The sequence below is a fragment of the Chaetura pelagica genome, unplaced genomic scaffold (genome assembly GCF_000747805.2).
Source record: "Chaetura pelagica isolate M959 unplaced genomic scaffold, ChaPel_1.0 scaffold3, whole genome shotgun sequence".
NCBI classification, from domain to species: domain Eukaryota; kingdom Metazoa; phylum Chordata; class Aves; order Apodiformes; family Apodidae; genus Chaetura; species Chaetura pelagica.
In genome coordinates, this window is record NW_009952974.1 from 3,163,945 (window position 1) to 3,175,638 (window position 11,694).

Below are 11,694 nucleotides of genomic sequence, written 5' to 3' on the forward strand. Positions count from 1 at the left end.
CCAGTTGCCTTATCCTAATAGGTTTGAAGTTAAATCTGCTTTTATTCTTGATGCCCTTTGACAATGTTTCTTTGGGTGTTGAAGAGCTCTACAGTCACTGTCACAGAGAAACTCTGACTACTCCATGATCTATTCCTTCAGCCATACCTCCAAGATATTTAAATTCCCAATAAATTTGCAGATGGTACTTTTTTCACTTCCTTTTCTGAGGCAAATAAGATACATATACTCATCAGCTGTGGGCAGACAAGTTGACATAAAAGGCAGGGTTCAAAGTCTGAAATTTTCTGCATTCTAATTGCAAAATTGCAACAAAAATAAAAGATCTTATCTGAGATAAATTGCTGTTACATAATTAACACTACTTACATGAAAATATGTTATGTTCTAAAAATGCTAGAGGGTAAAAAAAAATACAACAACAATGTTGAGATGAAGGAAAAAAGCAGTGTACTCTAGTTTTCCGGCACGAGTGGGAAGGAACTGCAGAATGCTGGGACAAAGATGTGTAGGACAAATATATCGCCTGCATGTGTACTGTTACCAAAATACTCACTGAAACACATGGGGCATAAACAACCCTATTTAGAATACAAGATTGCACACATAGTTAAAAAACTGGGAAAATAACTTGAAAACCTAATGAGCATCAATTGGATACTGTGGAGGAAAATGCCAGAGAAATGGCAGGTGTGAAGGCTACGTAAGATCATCTTCGATGAACAAGTCAAGAGGGCTATGAGTACTTAAGATTTGTATCACTTCTTCAGATTATAGATGATAGCTCTTAACAGGAGGACGCTACTGACGAATTACATTGTCAAAATATTGTTGTTATATAGGCATGAAGGGTAAAATATGTTTAAACACACAGTTTTGGATATAGTGAGATATCTGTTCAGCTCAAAGGAAAAGATGCAGATATGGCTTAAAAAGTAGAATCCTTTCTGCAATCAGAAATGTGCATGCTGGGATAAAACAAACCATTCATGGGAGCCATGGGCATGACATTCCAAGAAAGATAGAGAGTCTGAAGAGAAGAAGCATGAAAGGTCATTGATTATCGACCTCTGGCTAAGAAAGCAATGTTGACATCACTGTATTTGGAATAGGCTGGGGATGCATAATGGTCTGCAAATAAGCAGAAGACTGCTTACAGAGTAAAGTCAAAATTGGTATTTAACTGCTTTAAAATCATGGCAAAGGTTAGATTGATATCAAAGAAAACTTACTAACAGAAGGGATAAAGGAAACAGGAAGGTCACTTAAGATGACTGGGGAATCTCCACAATGGGAACTTCTCTACCAGCATGTTAAAAAAAAAAACCTGTTGGGGGAAAATGAGGTGTAATTGATCCTGTGTTGTACCAGCGGAGCTCTCTAAGTCCCCCCAGCGCCATCCATGATGCCTTTATTCCTATGAAGTTACATACAAGGTCAGGTGTTTATGAGAAGATGCTGATGCTGACTTAAGTTTTTTTTTAAAAAATCTAATCAGTATATTGTAGACTGGTTAAAAAAACGTTAAGACTTTAAAAACAGATAAAGTTGAAAAATAATTTCTTAATCAAAACCCTTATAAAAATATTTCAAAATAAAACAAATATTTAGATTGAAACAAAAAATGCTCCAATTTAGGAGTGTTTCCCTGGTAACCAGGGACACTGTCATTCTGTGGTCTTGTTCTTCCTATTCTCCCCCATATGCCAGACTTCCAGCTTGACCAGCACTCCTGTGGCTGGAACTCTGGCTAGGGGCTGCTTACCCTCTCCCACAGGGTGGACCATGAAATATCATGGTACGTGCAGCTCAAAGCTGATGCACAGCTGGAGGAGAACAGGATCAAGAGAAGCCCACAACACAGTTTCAGTGCAACCACATGGCAAAATGCATTAAGAGAAATATGCTTAGTACAAATCAATTATTTTTTTCTTTAAATGAACCTATTTTGCTTTTTTTAGGAAACAAATAACTGCCCCCCTTGTTCCCACAGAGAGCGTGAGGACCAAAAAGCAATTTCTGAGAAGCTCCAGAGAGCAGCCCTCTGATGCCTCACAGAGAAGTACCTGATTCTGGGTTCTTTGGGGTTTTTTTACTACTTCTGTTTCCCTCAGATGAAGGAATTGCTTTTGCCAACATTCATTGCAGCCTTTGGAAGTGTCAACCTAAAGCACAATTCAGTCTTGACCAGGCTGTGCTGGGCTCAAAAAATGAGAAAACAAAACACTGACAAAATAAACCTACCTTTGTCCCAATTCAATGGGAAGTCTATCACTCCTTATTAATAATGTCTCTTCCAGATGAATGATCCGGCAGGACAACAATTTCACTGTCCTGTGTTCACATTTCAGAAGGGGGCTCTAAAAGGAGCAGCTGGTTCACTTCATGGAATAGTCCAGCAAGTCCAGCAGAGCCCAGAGGGGCATTTCAGTCAATATACTTCAGTAACAACTTCACGTAGTGCTCAGGTGAACGGCAGTGCCCCACCTAAATATTTGACCTGAAGTTGCCACTGAGCAGCCTCTCCAGGCTGACTTCTTTGATGAATCAATTTGGAATGTGCTAATGGCATTACTCAGCACAATAAATAAAATGTGACTCACCTTAACGTTCCTTGGAAGTAGTCATGGAGTTTATGACACCCAGTGGGAACAGCAAGAGAGGGTCATCTGGAAGGAACAGGGAAACATGTCGAGTGTTCACAGGGGAAATTTCAAGAAACAGATGGAGAAAACATCAGAATTCTCAGTAGCCCCCAAGGAAGAGATGAAAAACTTTTGGGTCAATAAGCCAGAGAGTGAAAGGCTCAGACACCAGGTTTGTGGTCGGATTATCTCATCCACATAGTGGGAAAAGCTAACGATCCACTAGATCTTCTGGTCTTCATGGGTGCAAAACTTTGAAAACTTCTAAGGTGAAGTAGTAGAGAAGATATTTCTCATGTTCTTTGTGGGAAATTAAAAATCATTTAAGTGGAAAGGAAAACTTTCTATCATTAGAAGAACCTCAGAGAGGTTTAGAAGTTTCCTTTTTTTCGATGACAGAATCAGTAGGAGAGAGAATTTTCCAACCTGATCATCAGATCTGTTACCAAAGACTCAACTGGTGCAGAAACACAACACAATAACTATTTTAGATGGAAGTGCCATTTGTAGCTGTTAAATTACCCAAAGGATCTTTCACATGAATGCTCCAAACTGAATAGCATGTGCATCCACATTCCAGTCATGGGTCCAAAACAAATTAGGAAGCCAATACACACCCTCCATTGGGATTTAATTGACCATTAGTTTCCTAGGTTCTGAAAAATCATGTCATTATATCTAACTTATTTCTACATTGCTTTTTACCCCCATAGGATCCTAGTGCTATATACATTTTTTAAAAAGTGCATCCTCCACCACAAAAATGCTATTGCCTTTTGAAGGTGAAAGCTTCTGCCCAGCAACACTGCACAACTGGTGTGGACATTTTTACTGAGGAATTGAAAAATACCATATCTCGCAACAATTACACAGAAGAATGTAGGTCAGACAAACATAATTACCAATTATAGAGTTTAGGTGAAGATGTGGCAGTAACAAGCTCACTGCTGGGAAACAGTATAGCTAGTTCTTAATAATAAACTTCCTTTAGACATCAGCCTCTCCCCAAAGATTCACACCAACAAAATGTAGCAGAAATATAACAAAATCCCTTCAAACATCTAAAGGGAGTTTATGTTTTGGGAAGAAGAAGAGGAAAAAAAAAAAAAGATTAAAAAATTGAAAACTATTATAATTTCAGGGCTAACTGTAGTTATTCCAAAACAACACCTTTCATAAGCAAGTTGTTGGGATTCCAGCAGTGCAACCAGTTCCAAAATAGGCAACTCAGCTTCATATGTGAGGTGAATAAAACCCCCCTGGGAGTAAGATACATCTAATAATACTGAACCACTGGCTGGATTCAGTATTGATTTGGAAATTGCAAGTACTGGACTCAAGCATGTAACGTCTGCAGAAATAACCCAAAATGTTCTTGGCAGACCATCTCTACACTCATGGCCTTTGATCTCTGTAGCTGGTTAGCTGTGCTATGGCTTAAGACTGAACTTGATAAGACTAAGGAAGAGCTGTACTTTGCGGTTTGTTTGTGGGCTGGTGGCACCCCTGGATGTGGAGCTCTGTTCAGTGCATGTCAGCCACATAGTGCTTGGGTGGTTTCCTCTGACCATAGGATTTACCACCTTCTGTATTCTGATCAGCAGTGAGCCAGACCAAAATACCCGTTAGCTCAAAGCATACTTTTTATGTGGCAAAGCTGATTTTATGGTTTCTTGTATTCCTCATGAAACAGTTAATCATGTGACTCTCCAGGTCTGAAGATTTTGCAACTGTCACAAGGCTGCACCAGACAGGTACCTCACTCAGGTATTTGGACTTTCTTTAAACTCCATAAAAATAACAAACAAAAGGGTTGACCTTGTACTGTACGTGCATGAACGCAGGATTTAAACAGATGCAGAAAAGATCAAGAATTTCAAATAGGCCCGGGAGAATGCCATTCTGCAGAAGTATATTAGGATTCAGTGTAAAATAGGAAAAGAAATTAAATGAAATTGAAAAAAAAAAGTGTAAAACCCAGGAGTACTAGTAAGAGGTTGAGCATTCTACCTTAGTTCCTGCTTTCTGACACTAATCATAGACACAGAAAGGTAAGTCCATTTCACAGAGTAAATATCAACCCCCTTCTAATTCCAGTAGTTATAGTCCCATCCTCATTTGAGGAAATTTATAGAAAAGTAAAGCCTAACAATCAAAGAGATATGAACAATCAACATACCCCTGCACGTGTGTTTAAGAAGGACATCACCACAGGTAATTTGCTTGTTTTGAGTTTTATCGTGCCTCTTTCATTAACCATCTCTAACTCAATGGTTTCAGATCTCATGTTCATGTCTAGACAATATCTACTTGAAAGAAACTCAGGGCAATATTTTAGGTAAGGAGAAGGCGAGCACTGAAATACAGCTAGAAACACATCACATACAAACAGCCATAGGTACCTTGATGACTGTACATCACCAAGGTACTTGATTTTATTCTAAATAAATAAAAGTGTCCAAGTGGCTTTACATGTCCATGAAACGCATTTCTAAAAACAATATGCCATGTTTCAAGTATGAATTATGGGGCCAGATGCTGGAATCACGTGAATAATTATAGATTGTGTTTATATGAGGTCAGGTCGGGTAACCATAACGGCCTGAAAAATGTATTAATCTCATTTGAAAGATGGAATGCAATCTTTAAGTTAATATAAATACACCATCTGCAGCAGCGAGTCCTGAGGAAACCATCAGAATATGGGGCAACTTAGGCAGAGAAGAGTGAACCAAATGTTAGATAAAGCCAGAATGAAAAGTCTGTCTGTATCCCCTGGAGAAGCTGAGGTTCAGGTCTGAACACAGTGCAGAGATTCACAGATCTCACCTGTGTTTCTGGAGAAATCTTAATCTCATTAGTCCTGGGTGCAATGCAGTTCATGCAAATGAAAGTGAGGAAGTGATCTGATGACAACATGCACTTACGCATTTACATAAGGAAAAGATAATTCATCCAACGTGAACTACTTATTTCACAACTTCTTCTGATTAACAAAGAGTGTAGCAGTCACACAGCTGGCAAGCAACATTATCCTGAGAGCTCATAAATAAAAGTGGACAAAATGAAGACAATTGTAGCTGGTGCTTCCCAATGGCTAATATCCTCCAGCTGAGGAAAATTACGAGAAAACAGTAAGTGGGAGGAAGAAATCAGAGAGGAAAACATGAATGAAAATCAGAAGTTCTTTCAGAATAGAGTCAGTCCATCAGCATCATTGAGGATAGACTGGCTAAGGCTCAGCTACTTCAGTGGTAAACCAAAAGTATTTTAAAATTCAAGAAATGGAAAAATTATAACAACTGTCTGAAGTGCAGAACTTTGATGCAGAAGAAACTGATATTAGAAAATAAAGAGATTGTGAAAAATCACTCAATAGAGATGCTAAGCAGGATTATTTCAAGAGTGCTTAAATTGCATAGGCACACTGTTAGAGTAACACTGCAAACAACAATACAAACTCTAGCCTTGTTCAATAAATGTTTCTGCTTGGTACTTTGGAAAACAATAGCATAATGGTGTTTATACAAGAGCAAGGCTGCATAAGTACTTTCCAGCCCATTAGGAAATAAGCAGGATGTTAAACATCATCTAGTAGAGATAAACATTTTAAAATCAGCAGGTCTGAATAAATCACACCCAGGGGCCCTAAAATATTTGACAGAGGAGAACTCTGGCTTTCTAATGTTAATTTTTAATACATTTTAATATCAGAGGGATTCCAGGTGACTGGAAACAGGGTAGTAGCCTGGAAAAAAAGGGAAAGTGAGGGACAGAGATAAAGAGAGAGGGAGAACAGGAAATCAAGTGCAATTACAGGGAACCATTGAGCAGTTAACCTCACATCAATCCCAGGGAAAATAGTGGAAAAGCTGAGACAGGACTGAACTGCCAAAACGTGAAAGAACAAGATTTTAATTACTGCCAGTCAACATGGTTTATGGAAAATAGCTCCTCTCAAATAAAACTGGTTTCATGTTCTTCCTGCAACAAAGCTAGCTGCACAGATGCAGCAGGCTTTCTCAGGACTTTAGAGTTAGTGCATGACATGCTTACTAGATAAACACTATATAGCATCAAGGAAACTTATGTTAAATGGCTAAGACATGGCTATTTAGCATAACTCAAAACCCAGCTGCGTCAATCAGACCATCATCAAATGAGGATACTTTACTGGCTTTCTGTGGGCTTTGAAGTGCACTCAGTGTTATTCAGCATTTTCACTGATGCTCTCTACAAGGGAATATGAAGTCGGCACCGACAGACAGGTGGCTGACACAAATATTAGCAGCCTGATAAATAATGATGAGGATAAAATACTCATGCAGAGAGCATTTTGGGTCACTGGTTAACAGGAGTCCATATGAACAAAATGCAGTCAGTGCTAAGGTGAGCTGTAAGGCTGTGGGTAAAACAAACTCCATGGGACTCTGGGTAGCTGTGATTCTTCAGAATGATTTGGGAACGACAGTGGGAAAGGAAAGCAGTATGAAATTACTAATGCCAGAAGGATAAAGAAAAGGAAAGGAAAAAAGAAAGGAAAAAGGAAAGAAAAAAGGAAAGGAAAAAGGAAAAGAAAGTTGTTCCCATGATGCATACACCTACAAACCAGGGAGCAGTGAGCAGTAACATGGTTTTACCTCCTCACAGTAAAACCCCTCACAAAGGCCCAGAGTCCAGTTTTTACCAAACCCTAGAGTCTAGTTTTTATCAACTTCTGTTAACAACTTAAATGGCAATAGACATCAAGAGTTAGAGTGACCTGATGAGCAAAAGAGACACCCGACCATGAGAGATTTATGGACCTATCTACTGAGTTTATTTGGAACAAAAAAAGAGTGATGTCCTGATTACACTGCATAGTTACTTCCAAAAGAGAACTGGATACTAAAGGGTTCTTACATCTGGCAAAGAAAAGCATAATGAAAACTGGTGACTGGAAGCTGAAATCAGAAATTCAAAACGGTCACAATTTTTCAAACAGTGATGGCAATTAACCACTGTGACAAACTTCTGAAGGAAATGATTTATTATCCATTTCCTGATGTATTCATATCAAAATTAGATGCTTTTCCAGAAAATATTTTTTTTAGTCAAAATAAAAGCTATGCTTAATTCAAATGCAAAGTATTGGGTAACTGCATGAAATGTAGAAGTCTATGGCATGCAGGAGAGAAAACGTGGTGAGTACATGGTCCCTTCTGAGTGCAGAAGCTCTAGATGTCCACAAGAAAGATACCTCTAATCTGATATAGCATTGCAATCCAGTTAGGAAAGAGATGCTAAAACACAACTTGAAAATGAGCTAAAAATATCAAGATGACTCTAATTAACCAGTGGACACGCTGATGGTGCCATAACTCTAAGCATTAAGGCTGGATTTCTTAAAAAAAAAAAAAATTAAAAAGGGAAAAAAAACCCTCAAATTAAAAAAACTGGGGAAAAAAACACAGTAGGAGAGACAGAGTAATAACCTTTTCTAGCTGTAAGAATCACAGATTAATTACGTAGAGAAGCTGTGGAGTCACCATCACTGGAGTTTTAAAGACTTGTTTACACAAATCTCTGTGAAAAACAATTTCAATGTCACTGATTCTGCTTAGGGCAGCAACAGGACTGGAATACCTCCTAAGATTCCATCTACTGCTATCCTGTCTTGATATAATTCAAGTAAAATTCATGGGCATCACGCTGAAAGTATCAGGGAAAGATAGTTTCTCCGCTATGGGCAAAGTCTAATTGAATGAAAACTTAAACATAACATTATGTGATGCTACAAAATTTACATATCTGAATTATTTTGTTTAGAAGGCAAGTCTGTGATTTTTTATTATTCTTATTTGGATATGCTAGTGTCTGGGAAAGATCATAAATGGAGGTTCTGGTTATCTAATACCTATCTCAGTACTTACCTGCCCTGAAGGCCTTCAGCATTCAAGAGCTTTTTGAGAAATGGTGTTTTTTCAGGTCATCTGGGGCCAAACTGGATCATGGTGAACTTGAAAAGCAGAAAATCAAACACCCTACGCAAAAGTGGCAGAGGCTAACATGTCCTCTTCAGAAGGGACACGTCTGAGCCAAGATGATTCACAACTAGGCCTGTACAAATAACTAATTTTTCAGTTTGCCAGGTGAACTTGAAGGGAGAAAAAAACATTCTCAGTGCCCTGAAGTGAAGTTCATGTTTGTTTCTTGATGGAAAGAACTATGGAAAAAAAAAAATTATCTTCAGTCTGACTAAACTGTTTTGCTTGATTTAAAATTGTTTTGTCTTTGTGGTCTCTTCCATATAAACATAAATTTATGGAAAATTTTCTTGAGCAGTCCACCCATAATGGAATTTTTGAGTGGTGAACAAATGATTCACCCCCAAAATTTTTGTGGCTTTCTTCAGACCAGTCTATGCATTTCAGCTTCAACAGCTACACTGCTGGATACAGACAATATCAAAATGCATCAGAGAGCCGTGGCCCTTCAAAAACCGGCCAGATACACCCTGCAATGGAAAAACTAAAAGAAACCAAATAAAAAGGAATTCATGTCTGCAAATTTCCCTAAAAAACATCACTCAGGTGGAGAAAGCTTTGTGCTGCCAAAATTTCTGTTTAAAACTACTGGACATGACTAAAAGAAAATTGAAAGCCCTGCCTTTTTCCCCCCTCTCTTGATATTGTCCGTTTAGTGGGAATGACTTTTGTGTTCTGTCTCCTCTCCAATGCTGCAACTACACAGCCAGGAGGACCACTGAGCCTCTCACCCACCTTCCTCCAGCTATAGGACAGAAAGCCTGTTACCCAAAAGGAGCTGAGTTGCTCCTTGCATGGAAATTTCTCAGCTAAAACATGTGAAAGAGATGCTCTTTTTCAGAGAGAGCAGTCTACATCACTAGGTTTGTCCATGCAGTGCTGCAAGACACCTTTTTTGAACACAGATTTTGAAGCAAGTTAACACTGTAATCAGCACCTACCACTTCAACTCCACTTGGGAAAAAACTGTCCAGAAACAGTGCTCTCCCACCAGTCTGGACAACCACATGGGACTTGATGGAAAGTTCAATACCTTCCCGTGAAATACAAACAGCCTCTGAAAATGCACCACAGTCACAGCTGGCTGAAACTTAGTTTAAAAAAAATGTTACTAAACTGTCAGAAAATGAAGAAGACTCAACCTCTGCAATAGGCATATCTTAAGTATGATAAAGGAGCAGGCATTCAACAAAAGGGTCAGAAACTCCTCCTCAGTTATTTTTCCTGTGATTGGGAAACTCAAATTTTGTGAAAATAAGTTCTATTTTCAGAAACTTGTTGGTTTCAAGGGAACTTCATGAAGACCAGAACAGGAAGATTTGACCTTATTTAAAGAAAACACTGTAACCAAAAGACCTAAAAGTCCTTGTGCTATGTTTTCCTGTTCTGGTGAACAACAATCATTTAAAAAAGTGGAATGACCTCATGCAGAGATGAAGAGAGATTGATAGGCCAAATTTAGGATGCCCACATTTAGAGAACTTCATTTTAGTTTGTGTTAAATTGCACTTAACCTGTGCTCAACCCAAAATACTAAAGGGTTTGAGTCTGTAACAGCCCCATTTCACCACAGCAATTTTAACTTATCACACTTTGACTTACTGTTTCCAGGGGCACACACTGCACAAGTTAACCCTGCACTGGCCTGTCCCCTGACCATGCTGGAACACGGTGGTTCTGCTGACCTCAGAAGCCTCTGTACCCTCCAGCAGCCCCATGTCTCTGTGCAGCACAGTCCTTAGGGCCTTTCTTCTGTGCAAGTGCACATTTTACAAACTGCCTAATTTTATCCTTCAGATTAAATTTGGTTTTCCAACTGCCCCCTAGAATTGAGTCCTGATATTTAATAGAGGACTATATATTTTCATCTATGTTTTTTAAGCTATTTGCATTATATTATTCTTCAGTTGGCTAAGCATCAAGCCAGCTTAAAAAGAAGTTAAAAAAAAAAAATGTTTTCTATAGCAATGTATTTTTATGATCATTAGATCATACTCTTAAATGGCTCCACAGCTAAGTTTTGCTACCCACTTAACTGCAAGTGCAGGAACCAGACCCATCTTCAGTTTGCTTTTTACAGACCTCTACTGGATTGACAATGCCAAGGAGCAAAACCAAATAAATAAGAAAAATAACACCTCCTTTTTGCGCCATGAAAACAGACCGATTTTTGCCATAAGCTCCAGGTGCACATCCCCTGAAAGTGCAGGTGCCATTTTTTCAGCCTCTTCCCTGCCTGCCGCACTTTCAGAGTCACATTTTGAGGGCTGCACCAGGAGAGGGCAGGAGAAAGCCGTCCCTGCCTTCCCACCTCGGGAAACCCTGGCAAAACTGATTGAAAAATTCCCCAAGCTCCAAGTTAGCTTCTGTGCTCCTGGCATGATCCCTCTTTTACACACATCAAATGATATGTGCAGAGTGCTCGGAGTATGGATTATTTGCAGGCAGAGATCCTGCAAATCCGGGGCTGTAATGTATCCCACAGTGCCAAGGCCAGGCTTTCTAAAAGCCTCCCGCGTTGGTTCAACTTCGCTTCCTCCCCAGTTAGTAGGAATTTTGACATGGAGATAAATGAGTTTTGGCTTATTTTCTTTTGCAGCCCTTTGACGTAAAGACCATCTCAGCTCGGCATTTGTGCAGCACCTCAAAAGATCCTTATCACGCTCTGTGCAATAACCAACAACCATAATTGTGCAGTGGATGAGATTGAATGTGGTCTTGTATACCTCAAGGCAGGGTAGATAAATGCTGGTAAAGCACCTAGTGGTTATCTGAACTGAGCAGCCCTGATAAACCTCAGAGTCACCTGTGCATCACGTGCGACATGGCTGGGCATATCTCAAAAGGTGCAGGGGATGGATCACATTTGGGTAAATCTCAGCATTTAGAGAAAACACCTTCAAACACCCACCCTCACAGGGGGAAACTGAGAACTGGGGATGGTGGGGAAGGCTCCTGTGCTTTTCAAAACTTCCAGCTTCTGGGAGGGTCAGGAAAAAAAAGTAAGAAGCCCCAGTCTTCTC